We start from the raw sequence: 15,274 nt of genomic DNA, 5'->3' as shown, positions 1-15,274 counted from the left end.
ATCAGGCAGGTTTTTTTCAGAGCGACGTACGAGCACAGGCTTTGAAAATTTATTTCTGATCATTTCACAAGCTCCAAATCTCACTGACCTTTATTTGAGCACAGAGAGGAAGAGGCTCATGTTTATTCTGTGAACGCATAAATAACAAAGTGAATTCCTCCGCTGGTGTGAAGGATCTTGCTTCGTTGTTTACTCCGCTGTGCAAAAAGGTAACGGGAGGAATTCACATCACAACCTGGCGGACTCTTTTGATTAATGGCATGCCTTACTGAGAAGAAAAAACCTGTAAATAATGTCTACATATCACATCAGTCTATATGGACTATTTTTAAAGTAGATTGAAGTCTGAAACATGCAGAGTGCTAGAGAGGTTAGATTTTAATGCTGCCGTTCAACAGGCAGCTCTGTGTGCATGCAACAGTGTGTGTGATTGGTTTCTTTGGACTCTCTAATTAGTGGCTGCCAAGGATGCAACAATTCATCTGAGATTCACTTGGTTTTCGTTTTGTTTTGTCACTTTTTGCCTTGTTGACATTTACACTGATGGAGATTGTTAAAGAGCTGGCAGCTCGGTGTACGCCAGCAAAGAAGTGGCAAAGCCTATAATATTATTTTCTGAACATTTCATTTAATTTTGGCACAAAAAATCCATGTTGCTTTGATACATGACAAAAGGTTTACCAACACTGCTGGTTGTATCTTTTTTTGTGTTTTTTTTTCTCTCTCCTTAGAAGCTTATAGACACATTGCCAATAATTGGTCGTCTGTTGTGCCATCAGTGGTGCTTTTCAATGAAAGTGCATATACAAATAAGATGATGGAGCCATTATGGAAACAGCCATCGAGTGGTTTTGAAAGCTATTTTAGAAACGCCACGGCTCAGGGATATTTCAAGACACAGAATTACCCAGACAAAGAATGGGCAGAAAGTAATTAGGGATAAAAGCTGTTCATGGTGTCTCGCGCCATTTGACGAGTTGAATCGTATATTTGTTCTCATGGAGACTTTAGCAGCTTAACTTGTAGCACCAGCTCCTAGACACAGCCCCACAAATGTAACTAAAGTAATAATGACTGGGTACTGAAGATGATTCATGTTGCTGCAGGTCCCACTTAGTACTTCTCATGTGAGATACCGTATGAGAGTTACTCTACAGTGGACTGTAAAACCTGCAGCTGGTTGGGTTTGCAGCGTAATGCTGTTCCTTGAAACACCCCTCAAAGTGTGTTTACATGCATACAACACTTCATTGTAAACATCATGCTGGCTAGATGAACTGTGCTTGGCCAACATTACTAACCTGCATTAAGACACATTATTCTATTTTAAAGATATTGTTATATTGATTTTGTATCGTTTACTTTCAAATACACCTGTTGTATTTTTTTTTAGCTTTCAAAATGTATCTTCTTTTACTTTCGGGGTTCATCATTCAGCCAATATGTATGAAAGACATGGAAATAAAATTCAACAATAATGTAAAATATATAAACAAAATATATTAAAAAAAATAACATGCAGAAATGAATAAACTGCTATACACTGCTGATACTGTGATTTTCTTTAACTGATTGCATATCATACTCCTCAGATATGAAATGAGCAGGATTGAGACACCTAGCCAGAATAACTTGTCTCTGAGACAAAAAGAAAAAGTCTGTTGGGCCTCCAACTAAACCTAGAGTTAGGGTTAGGATTAACGGAATAAGAGAGGTTGCTTTTAATTCTCTCAAGTAAACCGTTAGCTAAGCCCTGCTAACCTTTCTGAGGCTGCCCTCCAATCTATCTGTTTTTGCAGCTGATGATGCAGTTTTCAAAAGAGAACAATGACATGAGTTTATTTTTGGAAAACAACAAATTCAGACAGAAGTACAAAAATACTCCATGTCGTCTTCAGTTTTTCAGCTTTACTGGTAGCTGAGAAAGCAATAATGTGTTAGAATAGCAGTCTTAAGTTTTCTTTAACAGCATGCCTCACATTTCAGATTACAAGAGAAATTGCCTTTAGGATCAAGATAAACCAGTGGGTATGAGAAGCTGTCTAGGACAAAATAGAGTGCATCACTTTCACATGCATATACGCTAATACTAAGCATTGGCACACACATGCAAACATACTCAATCACAGAAATACATATTTATGCACCTGCACATTCATCCTAAACACGCACATAGGCTACGTATACACACTCAATCATAAACATAAACAGGCCACATTCTGACATATTCATGAATATATGCATTTATATAAGTGTTCAGTGCGGGTAAACAGCGCCAGTCAGGAGGGAAACTAAAGCATAAAAAGTCAAGAGACAAAGATTTTGACATATTCAACAATGGAAATCGAAAATCATTTGGAAAGTTCATCACAACACTGTTGCAGAAGTTCACACAAATGTGTTGCACTTGAAGTTTATTTTGCTTTCACCTTCTGTCCACTTCGCCCCACACCAGCTCCAGTGGGTTTAAGTCTGGAGACTGTGCTGCTCTTCAATCATGTGAAACCACCATCTAGTTGTTTTCTTCTAATGTTTGGGGTCATTATCTTGCTGTAGGATGAACCCTGGCCAACCTTTCTGTCTCCCTTTGTTACCTGCCCTTTTCTCACCATTATGACACCAATCCCTACAGCACAGTGTAGCTCTTATAAGTCATGTCCTAATAATGCATCAGAGGCAGGAGTAAAAATATTAGTTCCAACACTGTCTTTGTACAAACAGAGGCTTTCTGAGTCATAAACAACAGTTGTGTAACTGGCAGTGCTTTATTTACTTCAGTTTCTGCAGGAAAGATGTAAATGAACCAATGTTCCCTCTGAAAAATGGCTTGTTTGAAATGAATATGATATTTTAGTCCTTAGAGACCTAAACTACTGCTTACCTCTGCACCACTTTTGTTTATTCTCTGATCTTGTGCTGCTTAAATTCCAATAGAAACTGGAAAAATGGCTTTTTAACAGATTTTTTTAAACAGGTTTTCAATTTTGTTTCTTGCCAACTCATAAAACACATGTGATTGAGGTTGTAACTGAGCAGCATGCTAACATTATCATATAGCGTTGGTTCCCAAAATATCATACCAGAATTTCTGTAACACTGGTATAAGCTATTTTATTTAGCTGGACATGCTAAGCAGGACAAACACACTGTAGTCTGATCTAGTTTCTGCACGTTTCCTCCTATTTTTGTGCTTGGAGAGTGTGAAAAGACAAAGTCCAATTCAAACCCCTGCACTACAGAAACGTCAAATCCAAAGCCTGACATCGCTGCCACACACGTTTCTCAGATATGATTGCAATCGCTGTTCAGGAGATGGGGTTTAGCAAGCGGTCAATTACCAAAAATCAAGTGATGTGCAGTAAACCTTTCAGGGCCCCGCGGGGTCTAGGGCCCCCGAGGCAGCTGCCCACTTAACGCCGGTGGTAATCCAACCTCAGCCAGAAAAGAAATAATAGAGAACAGAATAATGTGCGACAGCCCCTCAGTATTGTATCCCTGAAATGAAGATACTTGCCTCCATTACAAGTCAGGTGTCAGCTGGAAACCGTAAGTGACATTCATGCTCCAAGAAAAGATAGATTTTCTTTTTTATGTGGTTCTACTTATGAAGAATTGGCACCCGGTCTTACAACAGAAAAAAGCCACAGTTGCAGCCTGAGATGTGCAAGTGTGACATTTGCAGTTGTCTAAACGCGAAGAGATAAAAGCACGGATGACCTTCTCTACATCTGTGAAGGATAAAAACAACTTAATTTTTAATATGTTTCTGAATTGCGGGAAGCGGCACAGCAGCAGCCTCTTTACCTGCACTTCAGAAGTCAAGTAACTGTCAGAGTCACTACAGCTCTCTGGCCGGCCCCGGCTTTGTTTTGGAAGACAGACAGACGACAGCCAAGATTGAGTGGGGAAAGTTTCTCCAAATGAGACCCAATTTCAGATTTATTTTCAAGTTTTGGGGGGAGACTTTTGATACTTTACAGAGTTGGAGAACTTTGGTCATCACACCAGGTGGTTTTGTGAGAAAAGTCATTTGTCCCCCGGTCTCTCCCCAGTGTATTCCAGCTTTAATACTTTAAATGGAGCCCAACAGCTGGGTCAGAGGGGCTCTGATTACATCTGTGACCCCTCACACCAGACGATACTTGAAGATTTGTTGCGTTAAATGCTGTTAAGTTCATCCGACCTGTTTTTTTTTCTCCTCCTAACTCCAGTTGTCTCCTGTTGCTTATAAGGTGTCATCATTAGATTTAAAAGTTGAGCAGGCATCACTTTTGCCAATGTATTATACAGTATATCTCATTAAGGAATAAACCTCCTCAGTGACAGCAACTCTCAGCAAGCACGCACCAGCTAGGTATTATGCAGTTTAACAGTATTTTTCAAAACCAGTGCAGTCTGTGTTTTTAGCTTTTTTATTTTTCATTTTTATAATGCAAGCTTCTGGATGAAATAAGATAAAAGTTTCGAGTAATGCTTTTGATTGCAGCCCGAAAATAAATATTTTGAACCAATGAAGGACTAGTTCGAAAAACTTTACTCAAGGCATAAACCTCATGAAGAGGTTTGCTTTATTTAACTTTATTTTCTCATTTTTTCCCCGTCTTGTTACCCTATGATAATATTTAAACACATTATAACATTACACTTGATTAAACATATTTACAATGTGAGTTCCTCTTGAAATCTCTCATAAATAAATAGTAAAACAAGGTAATAAATACAGCATCTTAACGCTGCCAGACCAAAACATGTCCCAGTCCCAAGAAGAGTGAGGTCTTGGTCTTTATTGGTGGATTTACAACTAAAATGTTTGTTAGGTAAGACTTCATCCTTGATTCATACAACAAATCCACTTCACTCTAAGCTACATCGACTTCTTTCTCTATTCTGAGCTGTGCTGATTCAATCATGCCGTCGTCCCAGGGCTTGCAATAACATCAAAGTAGTTAGATTTTATCAGACGGAAATCTGTACAATCCCGTAGTGTGACAAGACTTCTGCGAGAAACTGGATGGAGATCTGAGATTTTATGAGTCGTGAGTTATCTGAAAGTCTTGTAAAAGGCGCAGTGCGATGGGGATGAGTAATAGTCGTACACTTACGGGGCCTAATTAGTTAACCTCAGTTTGTGAATTATGATGCAAATATCGCACCTTAGATGGATTAAACAATTGTGTTTCGAGTGAATTATAGTTGTGCAGAAAGATTGATTAGACTATGTTGAGAGTGTGCGTGTGTTGTATATGTGCTCTTGTGTGTCTATGTGTGGATATTTGCACAAGCCATGGCTGATGCTGTCATTAAATAGCCCCTTGGCCCCTCTCCTGAATTTGTTTATTCTGCACTGGGCATGGGAGTAGGTGGCAAACAGATGGGCATCCATGAATTATGGAAATTATGGGCTTTGATTAACCACCACACACTCTGCTGGATAAAAGTAACTCTGGGGTTGCCAAGTTATGTGGTGCACTGGGCTGTGCCATCAGTCAGTCAGCAGTGTGATGGACCTGATGCTTGATAGATGTTGTTTATTGCTCAGTCTTTAAAAAAAAAACATAGACCAAAACTTTTGTATTTTTAATGTATCTCCTGTCAAGCTTGGTCCAAAGGAAAGAGAAGCTCCAAATACTCCCATCGTTTCAGATTTACTGGCAATTCCACTCTCAGTGTTTGGTTTGACTGCTGAGGCTATGCTGATTATTAAAAGACTTTTTTTTCATGTTTTTGGAAAATTTGGCCTATTCATTGTTGATTGCTGATTCCACATTGTGTGGTAAATATGAAGCTACAGCCAGGAGCTTAGCTTAGCTTTGCAAATTTAGCGTCTTGTTTCTCACTTGTATCATAATCCACCCTTTAAGGATGAGTGTTTCGACTCTGTTCATATTCATTCGGCTGCGTGCGGCAATATAATTAATCATGTGTATCATAATCATTTAATTCTTCAGTTACTTTCATCAAATGGAGTATGATTTCTAAAGTGTTTAATCAAAGCCCTTTGAAAAAAGTATTTGATTTGTTTGAAACAGCTACCAATTATCTCAGCACTGGCCTTCCAACTAGCCTGCAACCAACACCCCCCCTACTTCGGCATCCGATACCCCCCCCCTCAGACACACACACACATATATATATATATATATATATACCACCAGCCATCCCCCCGCACACCACTGTCCCCATCTCTCCACTTTCATAAATGAAGAGAGACAGCCTTATCCCGGAACCAACACGGAAAAGCAATTAAAAAGGAATTAAGGGTGTGCAGGGAGAAATTGGATATGATATCCTACGCCTATTGTAAATGTCAACGTTATTACTGTGTTGTTGTTTCCCATTCCTTTGCCGCCTTGCCCATTTTCAGGAGTGACAGCCCATAGTCTGCTGGGCTTAATGAAGCTGTCTCAGCAGCCAGGGTCTTGGTATGTAAGGTGAAGAGTGACTGCTTATCCCCTTCCTCATGCAGCTCTCATTAGGATCAGTTTTACAGGGGGATAGCAACAAACCCCCCCTCTCTTCTGTCTATGTCCTCAACTAAATGTCTGTTAAACTTATTTAACACTGTTGCCCTAATCCGATGTGGATTGTTACTGCGCTGCGGGTTTATCCAATTGTGTTTTTCTGATCAGATCACACCATGGAAGAGTACTGATCGCCTCTGGTATTAGCTAATGGGATCCTTGATAAGACGAAGTAAAACAGTAAAACAAACACCCAGAAAATATACCCAGCAGTCACAGGCTGCAGAGGTATTGAGATCAGAGGTGTACTGTAGCTATAGCATTGGTTGCAAATTAATGCAATTTAAAGTTATCCATCGGCTCCAACTCTTCCATACGTAAACTAAGTAAAAGTGTACAGGTGTATGCCAGATTTTGTTTTGTGCCTGCATGTGGTTATTGTCCTAAGGGAGCATTTAGTACTACGTTGCCAACGTTAAACAGCTGTTTACTTCCCACTCTTGCCAAAGAGCTGCAGCCATTGTTCCCTTTACAATACAAGAGGTCCTAATGATAAGCTACTTCTTCAGGGCAGATTGGACGCTTGGTTTCTGTCTTGGTATCAGAAAGTTACTGTGAAACGGTCCCACCAGGCCCGGGCTGGCTCGTTAGCATGTTCACTTCAATAGGAGAAAATAAGTTGTAGAAACATAGGCAAGCCAAGAATTAAAATTGCTGTTGCTTTCCACTGGTAGTTATAGCTCTGAGAAGAGGAATAAACAGACTGTCTTGTATATTAAAAAAAAACACATAGGCTACGTTGTTTGTGCAGCAGGATATTATGACCCATACATTTTGATGTTAGGCGACATCTAGTGGCCGTGGTAGGTCATGACCACTGACGGCAAAGTAGTGTATTGTATGTAGGCTACAGCAACAACATCCATGTTTGAATCAGGACATTGGACAGGAAAGTAGGGTTCAATTCCTACATAGTCGTTTTAAATTTTGTTCAGATTGTGAAAAGTTGAGGAAGTAGCCTACCATACAGTAGGTAGCCTACTTATTTAAATGTGACCATGATATTTTCCCAAACGACTGGTTATAGGCTACTGCCTAGACCTGATCAAGCCATGACCTTTATTACAATAACCATGTACACTGCTCTCAGTAGGCCTAACCTACGGCTCATTTAGCAAACAATGACAACTGAGGTTTGATATTGCACTTAATTCAGAAGACACATTCAAGGGCTGAAGGAAAGAGATCAGTGTTAACATTTTTTTCCTCAATTTGAAGTAAGCAACAGTTAATGCTATTGTTAGCTATTTAGCAGTGGCAAAACTAACAAATAGCCTAACTCATTCTTATCAGCTAGGGGACAAAATATGAATCACATTTTGATTGAAAGGTATAGCTACACTCCACACTGTGAACGTCTCATTGAGAGCGTGTGAAGGTTAGCTAAAAGTAAATTGTTCAATTAGCATTAAGAGACGATTCTTAGCAGAGTAGCCGGTGTCCCATACTATATTTCAATTTTATGACATCACCTGATGCCATCTTTTCTCATTGTTTTGATTGAAAGATGGCAACAGGAGTTACATAGCCTACTCTGCCTTTTGATTTGATTTGTGGGAATATTAAAAATGTTTGGAGTTGATGTCAGCTGCTCCTTGGAAAAGAGTCTGAGCGACTGGGACCGACTTTTTTTTTCTTTTCTTTTTTTTTTTACATGGGAAGTCAAATGTCAGATTTAATAACTGTCATGGATCACTGTCTTGGCTCAGCAGCAAGGATATTACTGTCATGGTGAATTCCCTATTTGTAATAGCATTATTTACTTGATGTCTGACTAATTATCACTCTTTATGAATGTAGTAATTTGATATAATGCTAAAACATTTTGTCATCGCAGCTTGTAGAAGCCCGTAGTCTGTGTCTCAGCTGGGAAACTGGACATTTCCTGCATCTGACAAGTGAAAATTCCTCATGAAATTCGGCCGAGGATTATTCTTGTAAAAATAAATCTGCCTGGAAATGGGGAGTTTGGAGACAGAAAAGCAATTTCAATTTCTAGTCACTGCTGACTGCTGTCTGAGCTGTCACTGAAAACATGAGAACTGATTCTGATAGGAGAGGGTAAAAGGAATTACACTGGGATCTGGGATATCCAAGTTGAGCACAGCTGGTTGTATTGCTGTAATATGTGAATGTCTTGTTTTATCACACTTTAATTTCCCCAAGGGACTCTTATTTTACACCTTGTAGCTTTGGCTTAAATGAATTGCCATTCCCCTGAGTGCTGCCTAGATCCAGATTTCTTTAAAATATATCCTGGGAGGGGTCTCGCTGGCTGCTTTTTCAGCCTTGTGCTTGAAATTCATGCAGACATTCACTCAGTGCAGCTGCAGTCTGATGCTGTTGGCCACTGAGCAGCTCCACTGGAGCGATTTGGGGTTTAAGTGGCTTCCTCAAGGGCACCACAGTGGTGTTTGTTGAGGGAGCTGAGAGTGTTGCTCATTCATTTTCTACACCTAGACATCCTCAAGATTATCTGTCCCAAAACCTCATGTTGCAAGTTCAAGTAGAAAAGACTAATTCCTCCCCCTGTTTCTGTGATTAGGACACGTCCAACCACAGCCAGAAGATGTGTGTGTGTGTGCATGCATGTGAGTGTGTATGAGTGTGTGCGTGTTTCTCAGGTTCCTTTGTTCTCACACTCCCATCTTACAGTCTGTCTTGTGTGTCCCATTTCATCCTGCTGTATAATGGAAATGTGTGACAGCCACATCTGAAGTCAAGAGATGAAAGACATCATTTACAAGTAGAGGTGTCTGCTCTCCCTCTGTGAGCCTGATACACACACACACACACACACACACACACACACACACACACACACACACACACACACACACACACACACGCACACACACGCACACGCACACACACATACGCTATTCACTAAATACTCTAAATGGGTGTCACCAGCTACAATAATAACTGAAGATGGTGTGCATGCTGACATTAAATGAATGATTGAACAGAATGATCCTTTTTAAAAGTGTTACTAAATTTAATCTGCTCCTTTGAAACCTTTTTCAAGGGCAGATTCGTGGGTTAGGTTGGGAGATGACATTTATCTTTTTACCCCACACTGAGGAGAAGGTCTTCAGAATTGGAGAAGTAATAATGCTTCACATTGTGGGTCTGTAATTTTTGCAGTAATTTTAATTTTCTTCAAAAGGACCGGCGGGTTGTGTATGTTTGGTAACTCAGACAACATTCACTTTCTGTTGTTGTGTTGTGCTGGAAATTCAATTGATTGCCCTCATAGCCCACAGACAGGTCTTTTCATAATAAAAGTTCTGCACTAGTCCAACACCAAAGCCTGACCCTCCCCTCTTGCTTCATTTTTAAGAGCCCACCAGGTCTACACTGCACCTTCACCAAGCTGACATCTGATCCTTTCATCCATTTCTGGCTGTATCGTATTGTCACATCTCCCATTTGATTTGTCCTTCTGTTTTTGTCTCTTCAGTCATCTGTGAAGCTCTTTGAACTGTACTAACCTGTCCGAAAGGAGCTATATAAATAAAGTTTGATTGATTGACTGATTCACCTTGTATTAGCTGCATCATCTTTTCTCAACAATTTTAACATGAAAACAAAAACAAAGGTTGTTTTCTGTCTGGCTTGAATATGGATTTTCTTTCAAGGAAACTCATATTTTTCTGTAATCAGCACCAAATTACTCTGGTCTTTCCACAAAACTTCCTGGTAAATGCCCAGAAAATGATTAATTATTAAAGTTTAATGGCCCTGTTATAATAATTACCAATGTAATTAAAAGTAGGTTGTTGTTTTGGTGTTCCATATCATAATATGATAAATAATTAGGGCTATTTGCAGGTATCATCATTAATAGAGGAAAGCTTAAATGATACTGATGAAAATGAATTTCTCGAGGCTATGCCCGTGCTGGGGTTGCAGTAATACTGCTCTAAGTACTGACAATGACACACGCTTTTCTTTCACCTTCTGCTTCATCCTTTGTTTCTCCTGCTTGTGAGTGAAACCTTGAAATCGTCTTTTTCTTTTTCCAATTACAACAGACATAACCTGCCAGGTTTGATTGTGTTGTCGTAATCTCTCCTGTTCCTTTTATTTTTATTCTGCATCCTACTGTACCCTCTGGCGTGCACAAGCACCTCCAGGTTAGAGTACGACCTGTACCGGCATCAACCCTCTGCACCTTGTCTTGATGCCCTTGAGCAGTAATTGGTTGAATCCCTGCAGAATCTGACTTGAGGGCACAGAAATCCACGGCGCCCCAATCAGCCGGCTGTCAATCATTCTGCCAACTAAACTAAAGCCAGGGATAACTAACAGGCTGAGATTGGAATTTGGAGTTAGAGAGACATAAATCTTTACGACAAGTTTGTGCTTGGCCAGGTAGTGCTCTTTATAGGCAGGGCTATCACCAAATTGATGACAGGGATGTTGCCAACATGGCAGTTAGAGGGGAAGCCCAACATCCAATTTGTCTTTCACAAAGACAGAGGGAATGTGCAATCTTCTTGTACTATGTAAAAGTGACGAGAGATAGAGAGAGAGCCCTAATAAAACCATTGAAGACATGTTTATCGCTGGTTGACAGACCATGGGGTTCAGTACAGTGTTTATACCCAAATGCATACACAAATACCATATTCAACTCTTTAATGGTCAAGTGCACTCTGTTAAAGTATATGTCAGCCCCCCCACCCGCCCCAAAACATCCCAAAGGTGCACTCGCATTTTCTAACCTTTGACATGGCTCCATTCTAGCAGAGATATCACTTGGGACATCCATCCTGTTGTTTTTCATTGGCATTTTTACAATGTTACTTTAGCACTAGAATCCCTTAAACAACAGAACAATGATTTTAGATCCCTCATAAAACAGAAAAACCCTTTAAAAACGTGTCCTCAAAAAAAAAAAAAAAAACAGCTGAAAGTTTTGTCTTTGTAGTTTGTCATGTTTTATTTTGAAATTCTGTGTGTCTTGTGATTACCTCATGTGTCTCACCTGTGTGTGATTGCCCCACCTGTGTCTCATTTCTCCCTTTTTCTGTTTCCCCATTGCTTTTTGTTGGTTTGTTGTTCAGGTACCCCCATGTTAGGTTCTTCGTTTCCTTTCTGTCTTAGTTTTCCAAGTTGGATCCTTATTTTCCTGCTGCCAATGAATTTCCCTTGTTGGGTCCCTGGTTCCTCAGCCATTTTTAGTTGTTTGGGTTTAGTTTATTCCCCTCAACTGTGTCCGCTGTCTGCCTTCTTCTTCAGACTGAAAACCTTCCCCTTTACAGCCATGCCATTGCTTATAATTGTAAAACTAATTTAGCAAAGCCAGATTTAAGCAACAAAAGTAGTTGAATTAAGGACTTTACAGTAGAGGATGTGTGATTATAAAGTGTCTTTCATTTAATTTAAATAGCAGAAATGTCTGCAGTACTGTAAATGGACACAGTTTGTTGAAGGCTCATCCTCATACTGCCTGTGATGGGCTGAGATCTATATATATCTACAACATGTAGGCTATACTGTCTCTATTGTTAGTGCCTCAGGAAACTAAGACATGCAAACTTTTACACAGTCGTTAAAGGGCAAAGACATTCACCAAAGTGGTTGCACAACATCCAGCTCTGCCTCTCAGTGCACAAACACAGAGCTTTTTATTTGCTCTTGGCGGTTGAGATGTGAATTTATCTTATGTTTCCTTGAGGACAACAACAGCAGAGTAGCCTGGCAGTCAGAGAAACCATCCTGCGAGCCATGTCCCACATTCGATCTTCATAACCCCCAGCATCCACCCTGCAGAAGTGTCCTTTTTAATCACGACTCTAAATCTTTACTGGGTCCAGGAGCAGCTGACCCTGCCATCTGACCTTCCTGGTGGGGGAGGCAGCCAGTAACACAGCAGCTCAGAGATCGATAGAGAATTAGAAAGTTCATAAGCCATATTGCTGCCGCTCGATGATCACACAGGAAGGACAGCAGTCGACAGTAATCCCATGCAACAGTGATTAATGCTACAAAATGATGATGTGCACCAACACAATCATTCTTATCTCTCTCCTGAGGATACTCAGTCACTCACTGCTCTTTAAAGTGAGGGACGGCCGTTATCGCAGAATTCAACCATTATTTCTTCAGATTTGTTGAACATTTACACAGCAAGCTGCATCCAAGAAATGAACAACCTCATCTTTTACAGTATTATCCACATGAAGGAATGTATCGGTACCCTGTGTGAATGTGAGGACTTGCACAGTAAAGGTTTCTGATAGATTTCCAGGACTCTGCAGACATGCTAACTGCTAACTGCATTTGCATGCTGCTAACATAAAACATTCATCAAAGGGGAACACACTGTTCAGTATCAAGTAGAAACCACTGAAAGAAATCACTGTCTGTCTACACTTTCCAGAATAAAAAAAAGACTAAACTATAGCTACTTGACTCCATATTACATAAGTTCCTAAGATGGTGTGAAAAAGGCTGACCTTTTACCACCGCAGCTGGTAAGCCATGTCAGAATTCATTTTCTATGGACGCCCTGAGCGGCCATACATTCATACTATACATTTTATTTCCACACTTTTCCCAATATACATTCATTTTCATCATTTTCTTGAGATCTCCGACAAAATGAGTTTATACAATTCATTCTGTGACTAACAGGAAATCTCAATATATCATGGAAAGCTTTGACCTGCAGGTGGTGCTAAATTAAATTTCATAAAGAGTAATTGGGCATCATCTGGGAAACACACATTCCTGCACCAAATGTGTTGTCAGTTTGCCTACATTCACTGAGATATTTAATAGGATAAGTAACACTTTCAACATATAGAAGTTGCTTAATAAAAGTTCAGGTGATCATACGTAATATCATCTACGACGAATGTTTGCTAATTTTCATAGATAGAAAAGCTTCTTTCGAGACATTCAACTGAAAAGCAGAAATGAAGTAAAAGGAAAAGTGGTCCAACCCTAACCCTGGATGAAACATCAGACATATAGGTTAACTGTCACATTTAATCCAAACGTTGTACTTAAATCTATCCCAGCGCTTGAGGAGTTTTACACCATCTCCGCCTGGCATCATGCTTTAGACCCATGCTGAGCACCACTCACATTAAAATTCAGATTGATCAACGCTATCCCATAATTCATTTCTGCTCTGGTGGGAGCATTGTCACAAAGCACAAGTGGCCATCTAGTTGTTTTGATGAGCATGATAATTATTTCAGCCATATGCCAAGGCTTTGCAAAGCACCTGATCTGAACCCAGCATCAGGCAGGGATATGGACTCATGCGGGGGGAAAGAAAAAAACACTGTTTGCTGCTAACAACCCGTCTTTATTGACACTCTCTTTATTCATTATTTGCTCCTTTATCTCTCGATGTTAGCCCATTTTCATCGCCCTATCTTGGCCATTCCTTCAACACCCCCCACATGCACACTCCTAGTTTCCTCTCTTGCCCCCAACCCCCACCCCTATCCCGTTCACTTGATTATGTCGAGCCAGAGTCGGGGAAAGTGTCACTATGGAAACAGGGGCAGAGGCAGTGGAGGGCTCTCTATGGGAGAGAGGGAAGAAGAGAGAAAGAGGGAAAAAAAGACTGGGAACTAGACGATGCTGAGGAATCCACGAGTGGTCATTTGACATAAATCGTATTAAAAAAAAAGAAAAGAAAAGAAAAAAGACAAGGGCAGGTAAAAAATGAATTTTATTTACAGGTCTGTGATGGAAACGCACAGCTTGGTGCTGTAATATCATCCCAAGCACCTCACTGTGCCATAAGTGCCTTTCTGTTCTATTGCAGCATTTGTCAGTCCACTCTGAGCAGTGTCTTCTCACTGAGGCGGTGGGAAAGCTGAGGCTAACGCACCAGATGTGATGAGATATGATCACAGACTGTGGAAAACATAAGCAGCATCCCTTTTTGATATTGAGTTTCAGCCCTGTATGATTCACAGAAAACCTTAAAACATCCTCCGGTACATCTCGTCCTCTTCTGCGATCATTATCATTTTTAATAAGGGAAATCAAGACCAAGACGTGATTGGAGCCTTTTTCTGAATCCATCTGATCGACTCAACAACTGAACAACACTGGATTGTGATGTGAGTGCACAGTGGAGCTGAAAGGATCAGTCAATTACCCACTTGGTTGCAGGGCAGACTGTAATTCCTCGGAAAAATACCAAACATTTGCCGGTTCCAGTTTCTCCTATTGCCAGTCTTACATCATAGTAACCTACATCTCTTTCCTCTTGGACTACAAGCAACTTGGAGACATCAAGCTACACTATTTTGGCCTTAAATAGACAAAATAAATCATGGATTCAGTGTAAGAAGTCTCATGGGATGAAAATAATTGTTTGTCACGTGGCTATATTACATTATGTTTTGTTTTATCACATACATTTTAGATTTTTTTTAATCATAAAATTCACTTCTACCAGATGTTAAATAAAAAGTGGTGCTTTGCAAAACAGCAGTCTGAGGAAAAGTACTGATGAAATTCTTGATTTCCTTTGTCGCCCCTGAGTTTGAGGAGTAGGGTGGTGTAGGAGAGAGGAGAGAGGAGAGACAGGAGGGAGCAGGTTAGAAAAGGGGAGGAGTAAACAAAAAAAAAGGGGGAGAGGGGGGGATCAGCATGGGAGAGGAGGTATGATAGTGAGAGGGGCTGAGACAGTAGCAGAGCGAGCCAGAGGCAGGGAGGCGACAGCGGAGCAGGAGCAGCCCTCCTCCTCCTACTCTTCCTCCTCCTCCTCCTCC

Source organism: Trachurus trachurus (assembly GCF_905171665.1).
Source record: "Trachurus trachurus genome assembly, chromosome: 23".
Taxonomy (NCBI): Eukaryota; Metazoa; Chordata; class Actinopteri; order Carangiformes; family Carangidae; genus Trachurus; species Trachurus trachurus.
Note: the sequence above shows the minus strand (reverse complement) of the source record.